The sequence below is a fragment of the Rana temporaria genome, chromosome 2, assembly GCF_905171775.1.
Source record: "Rana temporaria chromosome 2, aRanTem1.1, whole genome shotgun sequence".
NCBI lineage: Eukaryota > Metazoa > Chordata > Amphibia > Anura > Ranidae > Rana > Rana temporaria.
Window position 1 is genome coordinate 369,178,661 of NC_053490.1, and position 19,387 is coordinate 369,198,047.

Sequence of the window (19,387 nt, forward strand, 5' to 3'; positions counted from 1 at the left end):
CCCTGGATGGCATGTACCAGCACATGGTAGCAGGGGGTCCGGCAACATCTGGGGACCAGGGATTGGACATGCAGGCGACCCAGGAACGTAACACCATTACTAGAGAAGAACTGCAAGCAACAGCAGCAGGGATCGTGGCAGGGGTTAGGAGCCTGGGCGTGATCGTGCAGGCCAACACTGCCGCCATACAGTTCGAGGGACGCCAGAACAGGCGCATGCAGCGCCAACACAATGCCAGTCAGAGACAGTTGCAGGCTGAAACAAATGGCGTGCTGACCCGCATTGCCATTGCCTTGGAGGGGATGCAGGCAACATCTCAAACCATCTCCAGGAGCGTCAGCCCAGGGGATGAACCACCACAAGATGCCCCACCAGAGTCATCGCCACGACAACTGCGGAGCAGAACCCTGGGCACGTGGCATGGACCGCGAGAGGGCAAGTGACTGTCCCGAGCACAATGGCACCACGAGTGCATCTCAGAGTCTGAGTCATTTTTTGTTGGGTGACGTGCACAGAGGCATGTGCCGTGCACCTGTAAGGGCTTGCCATGGCGGACAATGGCATGGTCCAAATATTTTTTTCTTGTTCACGAATGTCACAGCACCATCGGACTGCACACGGTTAGGAGTGCAGGAGTGTCTATGGTGACTGGACACCGGTTTACAGGGGCAGGGTTTGCCGGGTGATGTCAGTGCTACGGTGTGACTGGTGTGTGAGTGTGTGTATGTGTGTGTGGCTAATGTGTACAGATAGGCACAAGGCCATTTCTGCCAGCACTGCGTGTCAACTGGCAGGGGTCACCTTGGATCGTAGGGGAGAGGTTATCCCTACGACCGTGTGGATGTGGTATGAGTGTACAGTAACATCATTGGTGCCTTGGCGTGGCGTTGCTGCTCCCAAGTCCTGCACGGTGGACTTGGGCAAAACCAATGTGAGGTGGATGTGGTGTGTGTGAGCTAGGGACCACAGTGGTGTGCATGCGTGCATTGTCCGTGTGCCATGATGAATGTGTGTGTTTAACATGCAAAGATGCGTTCCACGAGGCAACTCCTGACTGCTGTTCCTTCAGCAGATGGGGTAGCCTCCGGCAGGGGGGACTGTGTGGCTCGGGGGTCAGGTCATCACATATGTCAATCTCCAGGCCCTTTCTCATGGTGTAGTTGTGCAGCACGCAACATGCACCGATGATCTGGCACACAAAGTTTGGGTAATACAACAGGGTCCCCCCGGACTTATCCAGGCATCGGAAACGGGACTTCAGGATGCCAAATGTGCGCTCCACCACTGCACGGGTGTGTATGTGTGCAGCATTGTATCTTCTCTCGCCTCTGGTTTGGGGATTCATGTATGGAGTCAGGAGATGGGGCCCAAGTGCATATGCCGAATCACCTGGAAGGGAAAAGACAGGAGGATGTTAGCCGTGCATGTGCCCCTCGTGATGTCTGCATCATGGGGTCAGACAGTCATATGGCAAATGCGCCCAGCGTAAATATGCGCCCACGATACGACGGCGTAGGCAATTTACGTTGGTCGTAGGAAGCCTATTTTTAGGCGTATCTCAGATTGTGGGCACGGCGCATAGATGCGACGGCGCATAGTTATACTTGCGAGGCGTATCTCGAGATACGTTGGCGTAAGTGCTTTGTGAATCCGGGCCATTGTATTCAGTTTAGCTAGATCCGTTCCTGTTATTCTCTTCCTAATATACTGACAGGCAGGCAGGCAGGTGATTGTGGTAGCTGCAGTATGTACTGGGTCCTTTGCACAGTGTGTACCTAAAGCTACCTAAAGACAATTGCTGGTGTTCTGATACTATTAATACCAAAGGCAGGCAGCTGCAGTATTTACAGTTAGTGTACTATGTCCTCTGTGCAGTGTGCACCTAAAGCTACCTGAAGATAATTGCTGGTGTTCTGATACTATTAATACCACAGGCAGGCAGCTGCAGTATTTACAGTTAGCGTACTGTGTCCTCTGCACAGTGTGCACCTAAAACTAACTGAAGACAATTGCTGGTGTTTTCTTCCAAATAATACTACAGGCAGGCAGTTGATTCTGCTAGCTGCAGTATAATCAGTATATATATATATATATATATATATATATATATACATCCCAGCTTTGTGCAGCTATATCTCACTGCGGGCCATTAGTATGTCTGGAAGGCAAACAAGGAGAGGCAGACAGTCACAAGCCAATAAAAGAGGGCAAGCAGGCTCTGTGTCTAGAGGCAACAGTGCTGGTCGTGGACACGGTGCATCCTCATCAGCACGTTGCCGTGGAACACGATTGACCTTTTTTTTTGGCAGCTGGCCGGGTTGAGCCGCAACATGCCGAAGACTTGGTAGAGTGGATGACCAAGCTGTCCTCATCCTCCTCATGCTCTCGCACCCAGGCTCAGGGTACTTTGTCTGGCAAAGCAGCTGCCAACGTGGCCTCTTCCCTTGGCTCAATGGCATCAGTCACTCCTTCGCTAGCCCCACCATGTCCTCCTGAGGAGTCCCCCGAACTGTTTGTTGGCAAGCGTACCTAAAAGACCCACACCAAAGAACAAAGCGGACCTCTCCTTGCTCCCTATCAGCTGGGATCTCCAACCCCACTATACCTTTAGTCCTCTCTGAAACCTGCACTGAGAGGAATGAAGGTGTAGAATTAGGTGTGTCACAGCCAAGTACTTGCGGGCAATCTGCTATCGGTACTAGAATTATACAAAAAGTATGTATAAATAACACTGCGCTACCTATATTAACATATAAATGGCAGCCAACACCACAGAATATGATCAATTCTGCAAATAAACAAACAAGTAAACAAAAAATGTGTAGCGCTAAATATATGTGGAATATTAAATAAGACTAGATGGCAAATCTAATGACGTATATTCATAATATGCAAAATAATTTGAAGTCCATAGATGAAAACGGAAAAAGACCTTAGTGATAAAGTCTCTTAAATTATACAAAACAAATCCAAAAACGGTGAATTGATCCAACAGAAAAGTGACTTGTCTTTGCAAACATGAAGTGAAGCTCTGAAGTGAATCCACCACCAAAATAAATGGAGGCTTACCAGAATTAGTGGATCCAATTAGGCTTATACCTAGTGGGTCATACAGGCTTATAGAGTGATGGTATCCTACTTCAAGGGGTATCATAGATGACAGGCAGGAAGGAGAAGTCCAATGCGATGCAGTAAATGAACCAGGAGAAGGATTATCCCAATAACAGCCTTTGATGATAAGGGCTTGAGCCCATGTGAATAACTCAAAAACTCAGCACGTGAAGAGGGATAAAAGAGAAGCAAAGACGCACATAGTGTAAATCTGTATGTAAAGTTTACTTAGCAGTAAAAAAACGAGAAGTTTACACTCACATTTCAGCAGTAAAATCAGGCATAAAATCAAATAGCAGTAGGGTCAGCGGGTTCCCGACGCGTTTCGATCAATTAGATCGTCATCTGGGGTCAGCACCCCAGATGACGATCTAATTGATCAAAACGCGTCGGGAACCCGCTGACCCTACTGTGGACAAGGACGTTACCTATCTTTCACGGCACAGTGGGTGACTCTGCTGGCATCTGGGAAGGATGCAGGACAAGGTACAGTAGTGTTGGAGGTTGTCCCGCCTCCAAAATGCTACTTCTGGTGATTCTGACACACCTCTCTCCTCCACCCCCTCCTCTTCTTCATCCTCCACGGCCTCTTCCTGTATTTTGTCCTCGGAACCAGCGGTGCTCCGTAGGCGTTCAAGGGGCTACGCAAGTACGCAGGCAAAAAGATGCCATGCGGTGCTTGAGCTGGTGTGCTTGGGGGACAGGAGCCACACTGGGGCAGAGGTTCTGACAGCTCTGCAGGGGCAGGCTCAGAGGTGGTTGACGCCATGCCAGCTTAAGCCAGGAATGGTGGTTTGCTACAATGGCACCAATGTCCTCTCCGCCCTCCGACAGGGACAACTGATCCATGTGTCCTGTTTAGCTCACGTCCTTACAGGCCAAGCAGGCCAGGAAACTCTGTGTGCATTTCCGCCGGTCATATAATGCCAGTGCTCGGCTGGCTGACCTCCAAAAGGAATACAACCTGTCCAAGAACCGCCTAATCTGTGACATGTCCACCAGGTGGAACTCTGCGTTGGCCATGCTGCAGCGGCTGCACACGCAGCAGAGGGCCATCAATGAGTATTTGTGCCAATTTGGCACCAGGACAGGGTCAGGGGAGCTTGTTTTTTTCCCCACACCAGTGGGCCATGATTAGGGATGCATGCACTGTCCTGTCACCATTTGAGGAGGCCACAAGGATGGTGAGCAGTGACAGTGCATGCATCAGTGACACTGTCCCTCTTATTCACCTGTTAGAGCACACGCTGCGTGGAGTAATGGACAGGGCACTTGAGGCAGAACAGAGGGAGGAAGAGGAGGACTTCCTTACATCTCAAGGCCCCCTTTATCCAGACAGTGTTCCTGCTGGCCCGCCTATCACACAGGAAGAGGGCGAAGAGGAGGAGGAGAAGGATTGTGTGAGCATGGAGGTGGAGCCTAGCACTCAGCATCAGCAGCAGTCTTCAAGGGATCAATTACAGTCCCAAGAAACCCATGGACTTGTTCGTGGCTGGGAAAAGGTGGCTGCGGATCATGTCCTCCTGAGTGACCCAGAGGACTCCGGACCAAATGCCTCAGCAAACCTACACTGCACGGCCTCCCTGATCCTGCAAAGCCTGCAGAAGGATCCTCGTATTCGTGCTAGGAGGCCTTGCAGAAAGGTCTGTGCAACGCGTTCCCAGAGTCTGGGAGGTTACAAAATCCTGGTCCTGGACAATGTGTTGCTGAGGCTTTGGTCAGTCAAAGAAGGACCGGTGGAGAAGGTGGCCGTCTGACTTATGCGTTCAGACAATTTTTAGGTCCGCAGCCCCAAGGTATGATCGGTTCCAGCAACCATCGCCAGCGTCTGTTTTACATGGTGCAGGAATATCTAGGGGCAAGATCAAACTTGGACACCTTTCCCACCGAAAATCCTCTGGGTTACTGGGTCTTGAGGATGGATCACTGGTAAGAGCTTGCACAGTATGCAATTGAGGTACTGGCCTGTCCTGCGCCCAGCGTTCTTTCGGAACGCACATTCAGTGCTGCTGGAGGCTTTGTAACTGATCACAGGGTGCCCCTGTCCAGCAACACGGTAGATCAACTGACCTTCATAAAAATGAATCAGTCTTGGACCACCACCAGCTACCAAGCACCTGATGCTGATGTAACCGAATATTTTTTTTTGAAATGTCAGATCCCTTTAAGACTGCCTATGCTGATGCTGAGTTACTATCCTGTTATGAGTGACTATCCTCTTCCTCCTCAATGATCATGCTGATAGCTTGTAAGAAAATGTTTGGTTCTGGGCACCGCCACCAGTGGCTAAGGCCCCATTTTTCTTCCCCTGTTTAACAGGGGCGTGTGTAATTACAGTTTTTGATGCAATACTTTGCAGCATGGCTTATTCTTGCGCTCCAACTAGAGTATCTGTGTGGGGTTGCAGTGTTGTGGCACCAGCACCACCACCAAAGGCCCAATTTTTCTACCACTGTTCAACAATGGCATGTAATTACAATTCTTGATATAATAGTTTGCAGCAGGGCGTTCCAGTGCCCACCAAGAGTAACTGTGAGGGCTTACAGTGTTGTGGCAACACCTAAGGGCCAAATTTCTGCAGAGTATATACGGCAGGCCCCTACTTTCAAACATCCAACTTACAAACGACTCCTACTTGCAAACGGAAGGAGACAACAGGAAGTCAGAGGAAATCTACCCCTAGGAAGGGAAATTCTCTCCTGTAAGGCCTTGTATAGACGAGCGGACATGTCCGCTCGGAGATTTTGGTCTGATGGTTGTACACACCATCAAACCAATATCCCCGCGGACAGACATCGCGGTGACGTGGCGGTGACGTTGACGCCGCCGCGTCCGCAAACCCGGAAGTTCAATGATTCCACGCATTAGTCGAATCACTTCGACGCCATGCGTGGGTTCTCGGGCCAGCGGACATGTCCGATGAGTCGTACTGACCATCGGACATGTCCGACGGACAGGCTTCCAGTGGACAAGTTTCTTAGCATGCTAAGAAACTTTTGTCCGCTGGAAACCTGTCCGCTAGGCCGGAAAATTGTCCGGTCGGCCATACACACGACCGAACATGTCCGTGGAAACTGGTCCGCGGACCAGTTTCAGCAGACATGTTCAGTCGTGTGTACGAGGCCTCAGAGTTAATATGGGAAAAAGGTGTCTCCTCTCCACTGATGTTTTATCACCAATCCTTGTTTCACTAAAAAAAACAAATTTTCAAAAAACATTTGTCATTGGGACAGAAAGTGAGGTGAAATCTTCAGAACAGGTGCATAGACAGCAAACAAAATGTTACAGGGGTGATAACCCATCCCTATGTTTTCCAAAAAGCTTAAAAATACATTTTTTGGCTGGAGCTACACTTTAAAAATGTACCAGTTCAAAACTACAAACAGAGGGCCAGATTCTCAGAAGAGATACGACGGTGTATCTCAGGAAACACCGTCGTATCTCTGTTTTTGGCCCCGGGTATCTATGCGTATGATTCCTAGAATCATTTTCGCATAGATACGGCGTAGATCCGACAGGTGTAAGTCACTTACACCGTCGGATCTTAGATGTAATTCGACGCTGGCCGCTAGGTGGCGTTTACGTTCAGTTCTCATTTGACTATGCAAATGAGCCTGATACGCCGATTCCCGAACGAATTTGCGCCACGTAGTCGTCGTTTACGTTGTTTACGTAAGCGTAAGGTTACCCCTGCTATATGAGGGGTAACCTTACGCCAGTCCGCCGTATGCCATGTTAAGTATGGCGTCGGGTCAGCGTCGTCTTTTTCCGTCGGTTACGTCGTTTTACTAACTCGTTCGCGAATACGACTTTACGTCAATGACGCTCACGTCGGCGTCATTGACGTTTTCCGCCGTGAGCTGGAGCATGCGCACTGGGCTATTTTTCCGCCCGGCGCATGCGCAGTTCTATCGGTGCGGGGGCGCGCTTAATTTGAATACAAGCCGCCCCCTTTGAATTACGCGGCCATACGCCGGGCCATTTACACTACGCCGCCGCAAATTACGGAGCAAGTGCTTGGAGAATACGGCACTTGCTCCAGTAAGTTGAGGTGGCGTGGTGTAAATGGCTTGCACTACGCCGCCGCCGATTCTATGAGAATCTGGCCCAGACTCATGTTTGTGTCCCCATCAGAGCCATCAGCCCCCACGTTCGTGTACTACTTAACAACAAACCTACAGTCCCTGGCCCGGATTCAGATAGAATTGCCTATCTATTGGCGGGCATAACGTATCGCAGATACGTTACGCCGCCGTAAATTAGGGCGCAAGTTCCGTATTCAGAAAGAACTTGCGCCCTAAGTTACGGCGGCGTAACGTATGTAGTCCGGCGTAAGCCCGCCTAATTTAAATCTGGATGATGTGGGCGTGTTTTATTTAAATTTCATGTGACCCCGCGTATTTTACGTTTTTTACGAACGTCGCATGTGCCGTTCGTGAAAGAATCCCAGATGCGCATGCTCGAAATTACGCCGCAAATCGTCATTGCTTTAGACGTGAACGTAATTTACGTACAGCCCTATTTGCGAACGACTTACGCAAACTTTTCAAAATTCGATGCGGGAACGACGTCCATACTTAACAACGGATACCCCTCATATAGCAGGGGTAACTTTACGCCTGAAAAAGCCGAACGTAAACGACGTAAAAAAAATGCGCCGGACGGACGTACGTTTCTGAATCGGCGTATCTAGCTAATTAGCATATTATTTGCGTAAATATACGGAAGCGCCACCTAGCGGCCAGCGTAAATATGCAGCCTAAGATACGACGTGTAAGACACTTACGCCGGTCGGATTTTAGGGAAATCTATGCGTAACTGATTCTATGAATCAGTCGCATAGATACGACAACGCAACTCAGAGTTACGACGGCGTTTTCGGAGATACGCTGTCGTATCTCCTTTCTGAATCCGGGCCCCTGTCTTGTTTGCACTGCCTGTATACTGCTGTTCAGAGTATATAGGCACCTTTTTTAATTTGGGTGGAGGGTTCCCCTTAATATCCATACAAGACCCAAAGGGGATGGTAATGGGCTGGGGGGAGTACCCATGCCATTTTTCTCAATAATTTTCATCCATATTGCCGGGAGCAGACATTAGATTAAAGCCGCAAGCAGTTTTAAATGACTTTTTTTCCTATATAAATGTAATTTTGTGCAGGGACAGTTCTAAACACGGGAAACACGTGCCACTTCACAGGCATACTCTAGACACCCAGCAGGTGCGATATTTAAAGGAATATTTAAAAAGAAATTCACTTTAAGCATCATTAAAATCACTGGTCCCGAAAAAACATCAGTTTTTAAAACTTTTTTTTCATTGACACATGTCACCTGGGGCAGGACCCGGTCCCCAAACCCTTTTTAGGACAATAACTTTCATATTAGCCTTTAAAATTAGCACTTTTGAATTTGAACGTTCGAGTCCCTTAGAGTCCCATCCCTAGTTATGATGTATGCAGCCTCCATTGGTGACAGTGTATCGATGGAGGGCTTAGTTTGCAGGTAAGTCTCAAATAATATGCTAGCCTAGTATTCAATGCCTTTACTTTGCAGGCCAGAAAAAAAGCAGCGCTTTACTTCCCCTTTAACTGCTTGCCGGTTATACGGCGGCAGGTCTGCACAGCTGCGCAAGATCACGTAGCTATACGTCATCTTGCGAATCAGCCAATAGGGGCGCGTGCTCGCCCCTGGTCCCGACGCACGTGCCCGGTAGGCGTGATCACCGCTGGGCACCCGCGATCGCTTGTTACAAAGCGAGAACCGGGAGCTGTGTGTGTAAACACACAGCTCCCGATCCTGTCAGGGGGAGAAATGCCTGATCGTGTGTTCATACAATGTATGAACAGCGATCAGTCATTTCCCCAAGTCAGTCCCACCCCCCCTTCAGTTAGAACACACACACAGGGAACATAATTAACCCCTTCCTCGCCCCCTAGTATTAACCCCTTCCCTGCCAGTGGCATTTTTATAGTAATCAATGCATTTGTATAACACTGACCGCTATAAAAATGCCAATGGTCCCAAAAATGTGTCAAAAGTGTCCGAAGTGTCCACCATAAGGTCGCAGTACCGATAAAAATCGCTGATCGCCGCCATTACTAGTAAAAAAAAAATATTAATAAAAATGCCATAAAACTGCTCTATTTTGTAGACGCTATAACTTTTGCGCAAACCAATCAATAAAAGCTTATTGTGATTTTTTTTACCAAAAATATGTAGAAGAATACGTATCGGCCTAAACTGAGGAAAAAAATCGATGTCACCGAGTGGATGAGATACCCAAAAATTAATAGGACTTACTGGTCTGTTGATACACAGACCAGTGAGTCCTATTATTTTTTGGGTATCTCATCCACTCGGTGACATCTGTGCCTTTGAGGATCTATTGAAAAATTCCACTGGTGTGTGCTGCAGTCCATGTTAAAGGCCTGGCCTGGGCTGGGGTTTACAGCCGCAAGCCATCCTTGCTTGCCATCTGGTAAGCCTGCAATTCTTATGGTGTCTTCACTTATGGTGGTGGATTTCCTAAATTTTTTAATCGCAGAAGAATTCATTTCAATTGTGTTTCTTTGGACTTCACTGAATTTATGATTTAACACAGTTGTTATTGCTTCATTTGCATTTTTTAATAAAATATCATGTACATTTTTGCACCACTTTAACCACTTCAGCCCCGGACCATTTTGTAGCTAAAGGACCACATCACTTTTTGCGATTCTGCACTGCGTTACTTTAACTGACAATTGCACGGTCATGAGACATGGCTCCCAAACAAAATTGGCGTCCTTTTTTTCCCCATAAATAGAGCTTTCTTTTGGTGGTATTTGATCACCTCTGCGGTTCTTATTTTTTGCGCTATAAACAAAAATAGAGAGTCAATTTTGAAATTCAAAATTCAATATTTTTTACTTTTTGCTATAATAAATATCCCCAAAAAATATATAATTTTTTTTCCCTCAGTTTAGGCCGATACGTAATAAGCGTTTATTGATTGGTTTGCGTAAAAGTTAAAGCGTCTACAAAATAGGGGGTATAATCTATCATTTTTTTTTTATACTAGTAATGGCGGCCATCAACGATTTTTATCATGACTGCAACATTATGGGGCATTTCAACCAACAAAAGATAGAGAGCTGGTTCTCAAATTTTCCGATGGAAAAAAATCCGATCGTCTGTAGCAATTCCGATGCGCAAAATTCTGACACATGCTCCGAAACAATTCGACGCATGCTCAGAAGCATTGAACTTAATTTTCTTGGCTCGTCGTAGTGTTGTACGTCACCGCGTTCTTGACAGACGAAAGTTCAGAGAACTTTTGTGTGACCGTGTGTATGCAAGGCAAGCTTGAGCAGAATTCCTTCGGAAAAACCATCCAAGGTTTTTCCGACGTAAAATCCGATCGTGTGTATGCAGCATAACAGTTCTTAATTGAATAAGTGGTGTGGTCACCTGCTGACGTCACCAACTGACCAGGGCAGAAAATTATCAATTGTTTTGCAGCAACACTGATTATAGTTTGTTCATGAATATTATATTTTGATCAATCAGATTATGGGATTGCATGGTAAAAACAGAGATGTAATCAATAACTTACAATAGCAAGTTATGATTGTATCATAACTACTGAACTAAATTCACTACCCTGCATGTGGCATATCAATTGAATGCATTGTCAACTATAGATTGATTATACCTATCATAAGAGATTGGTCCGAAAATATTTGGATCATTTATCAATACGTTTATGTTCACCTTTAGGCTCACCGCATATTTTTAATCTGGTTATACAATCAACTTTAGATTTACCTCAACTATGTAATATGAGGACCTACCTAATTTATCTGGTCAATCTGTATCTAATCAGGCAGGCCCATGCTTTCCATACCATGACCCGGATTCAGATACAATAGTGCTTCTATCGGCGGGCGTAGCGTATCTGAGATGCGCCGTCCGTGAAAGAATCCCAGTGCGCATGCTTGAAATTACGCCGCAAATCGCCAATGCTTACGTGAACATTAATTACGCATAGCCCTATTCGCGAACGACTTACGCAAACGACGTAATCGACGGAAAATTTGAAGCTGGCCCGACGTCCATACTTAACATAGGATACGCCTCATATAGCAGGGGTAAAGCCTAACGTAAACAATGTAAAAAAATGCGCCGGGCGGACGTACGTTTCTGAATCGGCGTATCTACCTAATTTGCATATTCATCGCGTAAATCTACGGAAGCGCCACCTAGCGGCCAGCGTAAATATGCAGCCTAAGATACGCCGGTGTAAGAGACTTACGCCGGTCGGATCTTAGGGAAATCTATGCGTAACTGATTCTATGAATCAGTCGCATAGATAAGACCCCGCAACTCAGAGTTACGACGGCGTATACAGAGATACGCCGTCGTAACTGCTATCTGAATCCGGGCCAGTAGCTGTTGGTAGATCTAAAGAGAAAGCACAATTTGATTGTAGCGTGTATGTTAAGCCGGAGATATGCAATGTCATCCAGTTAAGATTTAGATCAACTTTAAGCTGCAAAGTAATCTTTTTTCAACATCGTTCTTAATAAATATTGGAAACAAAAGGGGGAAAGGACAAACAAAAGCTGTTAATCATGCAAATCAAAGCATGAAACACTAGTTAACACGCGTGAAAGATAAGGCTTAATAAAAGCACACATGTTAAGTTGTAACTCGGAACAGGGTCTCTCTCCACCCCCATCCAGCGAGAATTTGAGCTGTGCAGCTGTCGCAAGTAGAATATGTTACTGGGTCTAAATTTAATCATGAGTCCATGTCTATCTCTGCACTGATCTCATTCCACACCCTTCGAGGCAGGGACTCTGGGGCAGAGAGGCAGAAATGACATCCAATTTTTACCCCTTCTAAAAAAATATATATATATATCAGATTTGGAAAATATCCCTGCTCGTTTTCCACACACGAAAAATGTACTTAATGACTGTAAAGGCGGCTAAGTCTAAATGGTGAAAGTTGAACGGAAAGGATTAGAAACTGGATGGACTGTTATTGAAAAGATAAAGGAACCCAAGGAGAGGGACAGTCTCTTGAAAGAGAAGAAACTTAAAGGTATATGCATGGAAAATGTTTTCTGATCACCTTTTAGGTGTGTGCTTATTTATGAATATGAATATATATATACACATATATATATATATATATATATATATATATATATATATATATATATATATATATATATATATATATATACACACATGGTTTTGTTGGTGTTTGCATATTTTCGAATGGGGCTTGACAAAAAAGTAAACTTTTTTTGTAAATGATTTAACTGGAGAATGAATGTATGCCTGGTATGTCACATATTCTAAAGCTTGTTTTGGGGATTTCAGCAATTCCCACGCATAGATTATACTTGTCTAACTTGTCTATAGGGATAAGCACAAGTGTTTCTGGATATCTGTACTAAAAGCAAAAGCTATTTTTACAGCATAGCACCTTTAAAAATAAAGTTGGCCATTATTGGGCTTTGGCTTACGTAGCAGAATTAATGACAGTCTTCTGTTCTCAGTAAATGCTTGTGATAAGATTTTATGTATCATTAATGACACTACAAAGTAACAATATTAAAAAGCTTCAGATTTAGATCAGTAATGCCATTTATTAACCTGTGTATTCACATTATGACTGGCCATATACTGCTATTTAGAAAAGTGCTGAGATTACATGTTACCCATGTCTTCCCAATGATGAATGCTCTCATTTAGGAATCTGTGTGTTATCTGGCCTTTATACGTTACCATAAATTGCTGATGGGCTTACCATGTGTTACTAATAACAGGTGGAGAAAACAGTATGTATAGGGTGCTCTGTTATTTGGCTATTATCTATATCTATATATTGTTTGTATTATTATACATGCTTTTAAGCATATTTATATCTAATGACAAATACTGACATAGTATTGCAGCTTGTCAATCCTAAGGCCTCGTACACACGACCGGATCTATCCGCTGGAATTGATCCGCGGATCAGTTCCAGCGGACAAATCCGGTCGTCTGTACGGCCTAGCGGATATTTATCCGCGGAGATTCCTCGGCCCGATCCATTTCAAGCGGATATAAATTTCTTAGCATGCTAAGAAATGTATCCGCTTGAATCGGGTCCAGCGGATTGATCCGGTGGAAGTACTTACCTTCCAGCGTCCCGCGCACATCGCCGCGTCATCATCGTGGCGACGGCGCGACACGTCACCGCGGATGAATTCCGCGCGGATTTTGATCCGATGGTGAGTACAAGCCATCGGATCCAAATCCGGAGGAGGAATCTCCGCTGGAAACGGTCCGGCGGACCGTTTCAGCGGAGATCCCCTCGTGTGTACGGGGCCTTAGGCCCCGTACACACGACCGAGTTTCTCGGCAGAATTCAGCCAGAAACTCGGTTCAGAGCTGAATTCTGCCGAGAAACCCGGCCGCGTGTACACTTTCGGCCGAGGAAGCCGACGAGGACCTCGGCGAGGAAATAGAGAACATGTTCTCTATTTCCTCGTTGTTCAATGGCAAATTTCGGCTCGCCGAGATCCTCGGCGGCTTCACAAGGAACTCGACAGGCAAAACGATGTGTTTTGCCCGTCGAGTTCCTCGGACGTGTGTACGGGGCCTCAGGCTACTTTCACACTGAAGACCGTTTTTAGGCATTTTAGCTCTAAAAACCACCTCCCATGCCACAGGAGTGCTTTCACACTGGAGCTTTTAGGCGGTTTACAGCGCTTCTAAACCGCCCCTGCCCATTGTAATGAATGGGCAGCGCTTCCGAAGCACCTGAAGAGCACTTCGGAAGTGCCGCAACATGGGTGGTTTTTACCCTTTCTTTGGCCACTAGCAGGGGTTTAAAGCACCCCGCTAGTGGCCGAAAAGCTCCGCTAAAATGACAGTAAAGCACAGCGCGGCCCCAGTGTGAATGTAGCCTTAGATGTTGTGGCGGTTTTCATTTTCTTTTTTTCACACATTTTTTATTTTATTTTAACCTTGTTATCATTAACTCACTTGTTGTACTAGAATGACAATCATACTGAGCAGGGTTGTCACCCTAGAAGAGTGAGAGTGTTAAAGGCGTTGTAAAGGTTTGTTTTTTATTTTCTAAATAGGTTCCTTTAAGCTAGTGCATTGTTGGTTCACTTATCTTTTCCTTCGATTTCCCTTCTAAATGTTTATTTTCTTTGTTTTCTTTGTCTGAATTTCTCACTTCCTGTTCCACCTCAGTAAGCTGTTCAGTAAGCTGTTCTAAATGACTTTCCACCACTCAATGATGGTGGAAAGCTTGCTGAGGAGAAACAGGAAGTGAGAAATTCAAACAAAGAAAAAAAACATTTAGAAGGGAAATCGAAGGAAAAGGTAAGTGAACCAACAATGCACTAGCTTAAAGGAACCAATTTAGAAAATAAAAGACGAACCTTTACAACCCCTTTAATCCCTCTCTCTCTTAACCATAACAGGGGGAGGTGTTTTGTAGACAACAATGCTAATTGATTACAGTTCAGAGGTAGAAAGTACAGGAAATTATCAGCTCACAAGATATCTGGCTAGTTGACCAGCTACTTTTTTCACACTTGTTCAACACATATAATAAAATGCTTTCAAATGGAAATTTAACGGACCAAAAGGGAGCAGATAAGAGAAGTTATTTTTTAGGCCTCTTTTACACAAGGCGCAGGGGATCTCTCTGTTGATCCCCACTGAGCAGGCAGGTCAGTGATCAGTGTTCGCTCTGCTATGCAGAGCAGACATGGACACAGCCCGCTCTCCTCTATGGGGATAGACCGTGTGTCAGGTTCAATTCGACTATCATCCATTCCACTGGATCCCGATTTGTCTGTTTTTGGCGGCCCAGATCAGATCTGATACTGGCGGGGGTTAGCGGACACATGTCCACTGTACGCAAGGAAGGTTGCAACTTGCAATGGAGTTTTCTTCAGAGGTTTTTAAATGAGCTGAAGCTCTGCTGACTTCCATAATTCCAATCATGTAGCTTATTTGGTTTTAGAAAAATCTACCTAATGTGTAGTCTACAAGTTTAATTTCCTTATATTTTCTTCCCTTATGTCCTACATATGTAGTATGTACCATGTAGTAAATGTAATAAGTAATAAAAATGTACAGCTCCCACCAGCTATTGCCCCATGTACACAATCTAAAATTCCTGCAGCAAAAGTCCGATGTGAGCTTTTGAATGGACATTTCGACCGTGTGTATGCTCAAACTGACTTTTCCTGGTGACATTTCCGCCAGCAAAAGATTGAGAGCTGGTTCTCAAATTTTAAGATGGAAAAAAATCCTATTGGTAAATCCGATCATCTGTAGCAATTCCGATGCGCAAAATTCCAATGCATGTTCGGAAACAATCCGACGCATGCTCGGAAGTATTGAACTTAATTTTATCGGCTCGTCGTAGTGTTCTACGTCACGCGTTCTTGACGGACGAAAGTTCAGAGAACTTTTGTGTGACCGCGTGTATGCAAAATCCGATCGTGTGTACGGGGCATAAAGGGCGTTTTAACAGATGCTGCCCCGATCCTTACTATTTTTCAAAACCTTCCTCAAGTTCCTATCTGCCATTTTCTACAAGAATAAAAATGATTATTGACAAGTAGATTACAGTAGATTATGTCTCATTGTGGAATTTTACAATGATTAATGATTTGTGTTATGGTATTATTGGATATTTTGGCATTATTTCTATTTTGCAGTGTTGTTTCACTGTGGCATTGTTACCTATGCTTACAGGCAGTATGACTTTGGTATTTTCCTACATCTTTATTGCACATTTTTTTTAAAATGTTATGTACGATATCTAACTAATCGCTATGAAGATTTTATACTGCTTTTTTTCCAGGGCAAATACGTTGTTATTATTATTATTATTATTATTATTATTATTATTATAACAGTGCCTTTGGTGTACTATTGTTTTATGGTTATTATATGGTTGAAAGATGTTTTGTTTTAGATCATGTACTTACACATATAATTCAAGGAAAGTATTCTAAACTTGAATCTATTTTGTTAGCGTGCTAAATACTGAAGTTTGCAAGGCAAGGATAAAAGGCAAACGTCTAAAGCCCTGTACACACGATGAGTTTGTCCGATGAAAACAGACCGATGGACTGTTTTTATCGGACAAACCGATCGTGTGTAGGCCCCATCGGTTTGTTTTCCATCGGTGAAAAAAAAAACCAGAACGTGTTTAAAATTTTTCCTATGTATAAAAAAACGATAGAAAAAAACAATCGTCTGTGTGGAAGTCCATCGGTCAAAAATCCACGCATGCTCAGAAGCATTGAACTTCATTTTTTTTTAGCACGTCGTAGTGTTTTACATCACCGCGTTTTGGCACGGTTGGATTTTTGACTGATGGTGTGTAGGCAAGACTGATGAAAGTCAGCTTCATCGGATATCCAATGAAAAAATCGGACTAGATTCCATCAGATATCCGATCGTGTGTAGAAGGCTTTAGTTTTCTGAAGGTATTGCTGAAGTGATAAACAGTGATAAACCTAATGCCAACACACTGATCAATATGATTTTGATTTTCATACTTTTATTGTCAACATATCTAATTTAATTTTGCACAAACCTTTTCTTTGGGATAGTGTCCACCTTGTTTAAAAATGTAAGTTTTGTCTGGAGTTCTACCTCGATCCCATGCAACTGGTTGATTTAAATTAATATCAAGTCAATATGAGTTAGGTTTGCTTTGTAGCATGTAACTTAACCAGACAGGGGAAAAAAGTCTAGTTGATAAACTGAAATTCTGTTGTGGAGACGAGATTCATTCATTCATTCATTTTCTGAAACACACTCTGCAAATAATCAAAAGTAGTCAGTCATAGGGGAGATTTACTAAAACTGGTGCACACAGTATATGGTGCAGCTGCACATAGCAACCAATCAGTTTCTAACTTCAGCTTGTTCAATTAAGCTTTGACAATAAGGGCTCTTTCACACGGAGCGGATCCGTATTGATCCGCTCCGTTAGCCCGTTTGGCTCAGCGGGGATTCCTCCGTTAATCCCCGCTGAGCTGTCGGCGGAGAGGGCGGTCCCCGCACACTGTGCAGAGACCGCCCTGTCTCTCCTCTGCTCTCCCCTATGGGGAATCGGATGAATACGGACCGTGTGTCCGTATTCATCCGATCCGTTCCGCCGGACGGAAGAAAAATAGGGTTTTCTTCTGTCCGCAAAAGCGGATCTTTGCGGACGCGGATGGTTGCGGACGTTAGCGGATGCATCATCCGCTAACGTCTGCAATCCCATAGGGATACATTACAAGTCCTTAAACAGATTTGTAATAAACGGACTGTTTGTCCGTGTGTGTGAAAGGGCCCTAAGCCCTCGTTCACATTGAACGCGGCTTTTTAAATCATACGATTTCAGAGCTGCATTTCAGTGCGACTTAGGGTGCGACTTGAAAGACATCTGTGCGGCTTCATGCACAGATGTCTATTGAAGTAGCACACAAAATTGCTAGGAAGTGCAGGAACTACTTGTGCAAATCGGTGCAGCGCCTATATTTCCTATAGACTATTATCAATAAGGTTTTTAAAATAAACACACACTATTTTGTAATAAATGAGCCATGAAGAGGGCTGGATTTACTGCAGATGCAGTAAGCCTGTTCCTATAGGATAGGTGAATTTTACCTACTGTATATACAGTATAGTGAAACTTATTTGAACAATGATTTTGATCTATTATTCATTATTATTGATTTTTCACTTTTACTTCAAATGCACTGTCCAAAGGGGAATGCTCATTCAGTTCATTTAGTTTTGTGAATAACGTTGCGCTGCAATCAATTTATTCATCCAATCATACGCAAAAGCAATGCAGACTTATTATTGCAGTGCTTATCTTAGGCTATCTATAGTCATAGCATTCACTTTCATTGTATAACATCAGTATTGTAATAACAATACAAAGAATAGTTATTTTTGAAAATGCAATATAAACTTACTTAAAAAAACTTCCTTTCATGTTATGATTTCTGCCTATGTCTGCTGGTCATCGTTTTCCACATCTTCCTGGAATCCTTGCATGCTTGGCAGCTTCTCCTTTGCTGTTTACTTTCAGTTTCTAAGGACTATATAACCCATGGTACTTTGGTGCTTGCAGTTAGAGATTGCTGTACTGCCTCCTAAGGCTTCATGTACACTGCTGCTGGTAAACGAACGTTTAGCAGCAGTTGGGCATTTTTTTAAGCTGCCCCCTGAACTATCCTCCGTTATCTTATCAGTACATGCACACATGGTCATTTATAGTAGTCTATAGGCAGTTGAGTTTAGAAGCATTTTTTGAAAAGCAAAAAAATGCATTCAGGACGGATGTTCAGAGGCATTTGAAACACTAAATGCCTGTAACAGCTTGTAAACGCATGTAAACTCGGTAACTCGCGTTTAGCCATGCCATACAGATGTTTTTGTTTTTGACAATTTGCAAATAGTTTTTAAAAAAATTCTAAAAACACTTCTAAATGCAAACGCAGCTAAACACAGCATGTACACGCAGCAAAACGGCAGTTTTTAAACGTCGTTTACTATCTGTCAACTTAAATCATTAGAGGATGTGCATGTTATTAATACACTGCATTCACAGAAATGAAACAGCAATGATCTTTCTAGCCTGTTATTATTGTTCTGGCGACCCAGAGGACCCCTGCCCCAACTTGAGGTTAGAGCCTGAAGAGCTCTCAGCTGATTATATGTGCTGAATAAGTGGATTAGGGTGTCCTCAAGTCTAAGAGTTCCCCCTTACTCATGTTTTTACTGATATTCCAGGTACAGTGGTTCTCATTAGTCTCATCATATATTGTGTGAAATAGAGACAGGGTTGTTGCAATTGTCTTCAATCATGCAGCCACTTTTATGTGACTAACATTCCGCATGTGCTTCCTGCGAGACACTAACTTATATATGCAGGGCCTTTTTTCAGCTGGAACGCGGGGGGAACGCAGTTCCGGCACCTCCTGGACTGACTGTATGTAGTGGCAAGGGGTGCTGGGGTGTGCTGCAGGGTATTGATGCTCACTTCTGGGGGATCTATTTTTGCAGGGGGGTCTATTGTTGCTGGGGAGGTCATTTTTTGCTGGTGGGGGACCTATTGTCGCTGGGGGGGTCAGTTGTTGCTGAAAGAGGTCTATTGTTGATGGCAGCCAGAGAGTCTATTAATGCTGGTTGTGCAGAGATCTGTTGATGCTGCCTGAAGTCTATTGTTACTGGGGGGGGGATTTAGTTGTGGGTGGT

The 19,387-nt window shown here is 44.4% G+C and overlaps 1 protein-coding gene across 2 annotated transcripts in view; it reads left to right on the plus strand.

Annotated features, from left to right (window-relative positions):
• The first annotated feature begins 11,914 nt into the window (after positions 1-11,914).
• Positions 11,915-19,387, plus strand: part of CACNA1S (calcium voltage-gated channel subunit alpha1 S) — a 214,629-nt gene continuing 207,156 nt past the window's right edge. For both annotated transcript variants that reach the window (XM_040337734.1, XM_040337735.1), the window contains exon 1: positions 11,915-12,200. The gene's annotated coding sequence lies outside the window, so the exon portion shown is untranslated. The remainder of the gene's footprint in view (positions 12,201-19,387) is intronic.